We start from the raw sequence: 7,170 nt of genomic DNA, 5'->3' as shown, positions 1-7,170 counted from the left end.
TTATCAGAACATTATTTTCTATGAATGAGCACTTACCTGTTAATGCAAGTGAATATTTAAAATATTCATATATTTAAAATATAATATCACTTCAATATTTAAAATATATATACTTCTATATTAAAGATCTTTCATCAATTTATCTGTTTCATATTTAGCTTCCAACAAATAACTTCACCTGATAACTTTCATTTGATCGTATATTTCATTTCAGTTGATTAGAAGATGAATGATTGAAGTTGATTAATAGAAACATGAATTGAATAACAACTTGCACACATGATTTGTCATACAAAAACATTTTATTTCAAACATATGTTAATAGAGAGTTATCATAATCACAATTTATTTGTTGTACTTTTCTTAGAAATCGCACCTTTCAAGAATATGATTTTTTGAGATTCATTAATTTTCATTTGCATCTTCAAATGTTGATTTACCTGAAATTAGAAAGAGGAAGAAAAAAACACCTTTATTATGCTTATCAATCTTTAAATGTACTGTATATTTGATTTCAAATTATAACAGTCTTTATTTGCATAAGTAGAGATAATTCGTGCACAATAGCACTTTGTTGACTCGCCACCATTTTATCACAGTAGGATCCAAAATGCATCAACTGTGTTTTACAAGGGAGGCCTGGCATTGCACACAGATGCACTTGTTCATGTCTAGATGTATTTACCTAGGGCTTCACAAATCTTAGGAGCCAACATTGCAAAAAAGAAAATCATACTGACACCTAAAATTTTCTATGCAGATCACAAAATATTTGGAGTTTATGTCTGCATCTTCCGATATGTGAAGATCATCACCAAGTGCTAAAAAAGTTGAATATAATTTGTTTTTACTTTGGATTATTTCTCCTAAAAATATGCTTGGCTGCCAAGAAATTTGGCCGGCACCTAAAATGTTTTTCAATTTTTCGAGCCATGGTTCTACCCTAAAATTTTGGTCAGACAGATGAAGTGAAAAAACCTATTGGCACGCAGCTAACTTCAAATTTTCACTTTACTTTCAGCTTCGCTCTAAAACACATCCTTAGCAACCTCTTGTGGATCAGGGAACCCTATTTAAATTAACATAGAAATTTTGCAGTGCTGTATGGTCTTACTAGTTAAAAAGTATAATATTATTTGTCGTCAAACATATTGTTTTAATATTTCCATTCACAAAATTTGCTCATCAGTAAATATAACACGTTTTTCAAAGAATTAATATTGCTTTTCAGTTAGCAAAGCTTCTAAAGGTTTTTTTTAACGTCCTCCCTCTCATTTATATAGCCAAGACAGGTTTTTCAACAGTATACATGTTTTTACTTGCACTGGTCAAATTTTGAGTGGTACAGGTAGCCATTAAGAAATCTATCTTAATTTGCTCAATTCAATTATGTCAAAAAGAGTTGTTCTTTCAATAGTATCTGAAAAAATTATGATTATAAAGAAAATTACTCATAGCAAGATATTTCTCGAGAAAAACCAATATGGTATGGACTAAAAACAATGCCACCTTTCCCCCCCCCCCCTGCTTATTTTGTTTTTGCACATATAAAACGTGTTGCTGAAATTACAATAATTTCAGAGGGAAGTATGTTTCTGTTAAGTTTTATATTGAGAAATATTCAAGTGATTTTACAGTTTACAATTTTTATGAATTTTCTCAACTTAAAATTGAATGTGTATAAAATAGGTTATTTTATTCATCATGCAACATAAATGAGACACTGAAATACATTTCTTAATAAATGTGTGAATTTATGTAATACAGTCTCTCCGAAACGCCATTATGTCTGCGATCTGATATAACGCCAAAATTCTTTGGGTAGGATGGTGGCATTAAATCGGGGGTTCGACTGTATTTGTTCCACTAGGGTTGTTGATACAAATGAAATCAGTGAAAATGATGCGACACAATGTTAAAATTTATGTCATTAAATCATGCATGGAAATATTTTATTTTACATGAAAATAATAATGGAAACTGTTGCTCAAAGTCAAATACAAAGAATTAAAATTACCTTTGTTTGCTTTGGTATAATTGTTTGGTAACTTTGAAAACCTTCACATAACTTCGTAGCTACCTACAGCCAATTTCCTGGGAAACAAAATTTTTCAAGAGTTAGAAAAGTCTCACAAATGTATATACAATATATATATATATCAGCTGTTTACTAACAACGTCGTTAAAAAATAAATGCTTGTTAAAAGTTTAAATGTTAAAAGTTTCAGTTCCACAACATCTCAAAATGTTATATTTTAAAGTTCTTAAGTATTCGACATGGAAATTTTTTTTCTGTCGTTACCCATACACACAAAATCAAAAACAATTTTTGGCAAAAAATTCAATTTGAACACACACAGCAAGGCCATAACCCAAATACTGAAGTAGTAATATGTTTCAAACACTAATCTGCTTCCTTTCATTATAATATATATATACCTCAACACTAAAAACTGTGCGTGAAATTAAAACTTTGTTTTTTAGTCCTATTGTACGAACTTCATTTTTTATATCAACAAAACAATATAATGATTCCTTATTAAATATTAATCTCAGAGCGAGTTACAGAGTGCAATTTTTAAAGTAGTAGCATATGATTTTTTTCTGAAAATTTAACTTTCACTAAGTATTACAATATTGTTCATTTGAACAGTTCAAAATATCAAATCTATATTTTAATCCTTTACACTAAATTTAGTGCATGAGTTTTACAAAATTTAATATTTAACATTACTGCCAATTTTTACCATGCTTTATTTCAATTTCACCATTACTCATCACAAAAAAATTAATTAAAATTTTTGCCATTTAGGTGCTATAATTTATTATCAATGAATTGTATTTGTTATTATTTATTTACGCATGTGCTCAATTCATTTAGACATAATTTTTCATTAAAAAAAATTAATGTAGCAAAAAACATAGAATGTAAAATTTCAATCTGATATTATCGTAATAGCAGATTCATCTTTCATTCGCCATGTAAATATTTTCAATACGACCCAAAATATACATGGGCTATTTGATATTTTTCCAGCATTACCAAGTGGGATCCACTGCCCTATTGATTGCGTGACATTATGTCCATTTATATTTTTAAATAACGCATTTACCGAGCAAAAAAATATTAAGAATATCTCTAACACTCTTCTTATATAGTTCGATAGCAATAAAATAATTCTTACCTCAGTAATGAACATGCTAGCACTTCGTCGTGGCTTCGATCGCCGATGTCAACATACACGTATGTATACTACAGCAGGTTTTTGAGGATATAACGATGAATCACTTCAACTTTGATGACACCGAAGATATAATCCAAGTTTTATCTGTCATTATTATCGTAAAAAATTTTTTAATTCGAAAAAAAACAGCATATTTCATCGCTAAATATCACAGCGAGAGCTCGCGGCCAGAGGCAAAATTTCCTCTTTTCCAAGATGGCCGCCGTGAACTACTTTTCTTGCTGCTTTAGGACTGGTGCTAGGCAGTCCTTAGCAGCGGTCCTAAGTAACTACTAAAAAAAAGTCCTTAGCTTAGAGATAGTATCGAAAAGTCGAACTACTGGCCATCTAAGGACAAATCGGGGCTTAACTACTTTTTTTCGGCTAAGGACCGCAGAGATAGTTCACCCCCAGCCTCCTAAGAGGTGAAGAGAGGAAGTTGTCTTGCACAACAGCTCTGGGCGTGAGCGGTCATCAATCAATACAGCAACACTTCATTTTCTCTGATTTCTACGGATTTATGTTTTAGTAGATCTTTTCTCTCAAAAGTATGTAGAAATGAATTTCGGACACGATATTGATAAAAATTCATTCCTATTTCTCTCAGAGAAAAAATTTGCATAGCATATTTTTTTTTTCCTCCACGAGTGCATCGAATAAATCACCCTTGACTCTACTAATCTTACTGTTTACAACAAAAAAAAGAAAAGAAAAAATAGAATTTTAGATTTTTTGTATTGAATTACTTTCAGGGAAAATGATTCCACTTTCATTAAAGAGTGAAAAAAGAAAGAAATTGTTTTCAGAAATGAATGAAAAAATATATATATTTTCGAGAAAATTATTAAAAGAAAGTGAAATTTTCTGGTTTTGTATATGTGTATTTATGCCGACAAAATGATTGTTCAGCAGTCATAACTGCATAAATAACGATGCATGGTATCCCAGAACAGTTAACCGATATCCAAGCTCTGTGTATAAGGGGCCATTCAAATATTACGTCAGCATCGATGTGGGGAAGGGGGTTTCCGATCTGCTGACTTTGATGACAAGGGGGGTGGGGTTTGGATAAGGCTTACGTCATCAATCACCCTTTATGAAAAATAAGAAAAAATATATTTAATGGCATCTTACTCGGTGCGCCAAAAACGGAAAAAAAAACCCTTTCGATAGTTATTGGGCACCTGAACTAACATTCTACCTATTGATAAGTCCCCTCCAGAGCCACTTTAGTGAGATCTCTAAATGTTTCACGGATCCAAGTGATGTGGAAATGTGTCTGGGCCGCTCAAGTGCTCTGAAACTGTGCCACGCATCACTCAAGTGATCCGCAATTATATGTCGCGGATCACACTTAAATAATCTGAGAATGCGCCGCGGGTAACGAGTGATGTAAAACCGCACTGGGGGGTCACTTAAGTGCTCTAACACTAAGTCACATGTCACTCAAGGATCTATAAATGTGTTACGGATCTCTTTAGTGTTCTAGAACTGTGTCCCGGGTCATTTAAGTGATCTGAAAATGTGCCACATGCCGCTTAAATGCTCTGGAATTGTACCACGGGACACTTAAGCGATCTGTAAATGTGTCGTTATAGTTCATTTTTACAAAATTAGGTTTGAGGAGGGCAGGCCGCATCAGATAACCCCAGGGCCATATTTGGTACGCGGGCCAAGGGCCTTTATGTGATTTATCATTATATGGCTTAGAGGGTGGGTCGCAATAAATTAAAAATTAATATAAATTTTAGTTCATAGCCTTCAAATAATTAATAGCCTTAAATAACATATAAAAGTATTTTGTTCCGAAATTTCAGTTTCAAAAAATTATTTTTTTTCATTAAAAAAATAAATTTTTGGTCGTCGGGGGTGTGGGGGGGGACATGAGCCGTCTGTGCCTTCTCCTCCGTGTACGTCTCTGATTCGTTAGGATTCAGAGGGGCAGAGCCGATGACGAAATTTTGCTGACAGGGGAGGGGGGGGGGGTCAAAAGTGGCTAAAAATTTGCTTACGTAATACTTGAACGGCCCCTAACTTCATTTTCCCGCACTAAACTTGAGTTTCGGTCAATGGAGGAAGTTTTGTAAGCGCCATCTACCGTCGAGCTATAGTAACGCTTCATTTTCCCTGATTTCTTATTGAAAAATTTATAATTTCATCCATATTTTCTCTCAAAAAAATACGTAGAAATAAAGTGGAAAAACGGCGGAATACATATTGATAAAAATTCATTTCTATTTCCCGTCTGAGAGAGAGACGGAATTTGAAAATCTCTCGGAAAAAATATGTAACGTCTTCGAACGTCTTCCCTCGGCAGACAGACAGCAAATATTGATTCAAGTGAACCATATGTTCTAGAAAAGTTTTGTTTTTCAATCCCCGCATTTTCCTGTTGAAAAGACTTCAAGTAAACAGAATTAGTTTGATACATAAAAAAAATATATGTATTCGGGAGGAGCACGTGAAAAAAAGAAAAAAGAACGAAGAAGAATATCCTGAGATCGTTGTTTTATTTTCCTTACGAAAGAGAATTTCAACATATAGGGCTTCACAGTGAAGAAATAAGAAGAGCTGTCAAAGAGAACGTCAGAATATATTTTACTTTTCGATATACGTTTTGTCACCATTTGCTATTAGTTTGAAGCCGTGTCTCAACTTCACGCTGTCGCACTGTTGTTTACGCTCTTTTAAATGTTCGGATAAGTCATCTTTTGACGCATGCTGAACTAAAAATTCGCTCAAAGATGACAAGCAAGGTATATAGGATTTTTAACAACGCCTCCAGGACAATGCTATCTTTGAAAAAACTAGAGGAAATTTGTCTTTTTTTTGTGTTGTTGTCATTCTTGTCGTAACAATCGATATATATATATAACGATATAAGTACAAGTTTATTAAGTTTTTCTCGTGTTTTTTTTTCCTTTTAAAATGATGTACGGAAATGAAAAAGCGTAATAATTTTTTATAACGTGAATATGAAACATTTTTTTTGAAAGAAAAATTTGAAACACAATTTTTATGCGCCACAGTGAAAGCCTACATTGCCACGTATTCTTGATGTTTTTGCTCGTTTTATGTGTAAAGATGAAAATTTACGGATCTTGAAACTAATTAATTAAATTCATGCATATATATATATATACTAGGGGGGCTCTGCCCCCCTGCCGCCTTTGGCGGCCAACCCCCCCCCCCCACTTCTCTCCCGGACATATCTTGTTTATTTCGTCCCACTTCATCAGCGTGCTATGGAAAAGGGGAAAGGGACGTGTGAAAGCACCAGCCTACTGAAGAAGCGAATTTTAATGAAAATAATAATAAAGCAACAAAAAACAAATGAGATTCATCAAGTATCCCCAGAAAACTTCCCCATGGGGGTCCCCAGATTCAATTCGCTGAATTTCAGTGGGGCCCCACACTGGATATATCTTGGGCTACCGATGTGTTGCAAATTTTACAATGTTAAACCACAAAAATCAATGAGATACATTCAGGGGCACCGAATTACAACCTGCCAACATTTCCATGAAGCCCTGACCTGCAAGCTTGTCGGACACCCCCCTGTGAGAATTTTTCATTTTTATCAATTTTACAACGAATAAAATCCAGGGCCCCACATACAGTAGCGGGGACACAATACGCAGATTTTTAGTGGGGCCCCAGACTGGCTATATCTCGGGTTTGGGCTGTGGCAAATTCTACAACAGAAAAGAATGAGATTCATCCAGAGCCCCCAAAATCAAACCTGTAAACATGGGGCCCCCCGACTTGGAAGCTTGTCGGTCATCCCCCGGTGCGAGTGCCATGAAAAATTTTCATTTGTATTCGTTTTACGAACAAATAAAATCCAGGGCCCCCAAACAATTACCCGGGACACCAATTCGCATACTTTTGGTGGGGCCCCAGACTGGCTTTATCTCGGGCTTCCGCTGTTGCAAATTCTACAACA

The 7,170-nt window shown here is 34.3% G+C and overlaps 1 long non-coding RNA gene across 1 annotated transcript; it reads right to left on the bottom strand.

Moving 5' to 3' along the window:
* Positions 1-361: 361 nt before the first annotated feature.
* LOC149074997 (uncharacterized) lies at positions 362-3,632 on the bottom strand. Its single transcript, XR_016194319.1, has 3 exons — positions 3,186-3,632; positions 2,018-2,094; positions 362-440 (listed from the first exon to the last, which is right to left on the bottom strand). It is a non-coding gene; the product is annotated as an uncharacterized LOC149074997 (long non-coding RNA).
* Between the last annotated feature and the right edge of the window lie 3,538 nt (positions 3,633-7,170).

This window comes from Pholcus phalangioides, unplaced genomic scaffold, assembly GCF_987345545.1.
Source record: "Pholcus phalangioides strain wild (caught in Gottingen) unplaced genomic scaffold, Ppha-v1.0 ptg000016l_1, whole genome shotgun sequence".
Classification (NCBI taxonomy): domain Eukaryota; kingdom Metazoa; phylum Arthropoda; class Arachnida; order Araneae; family Pholcidae; genus Pholcus; species Pholcus phalangioides.
This window is presented reverse-complemented; position numbering and strand designations above follow the sequence as displayed.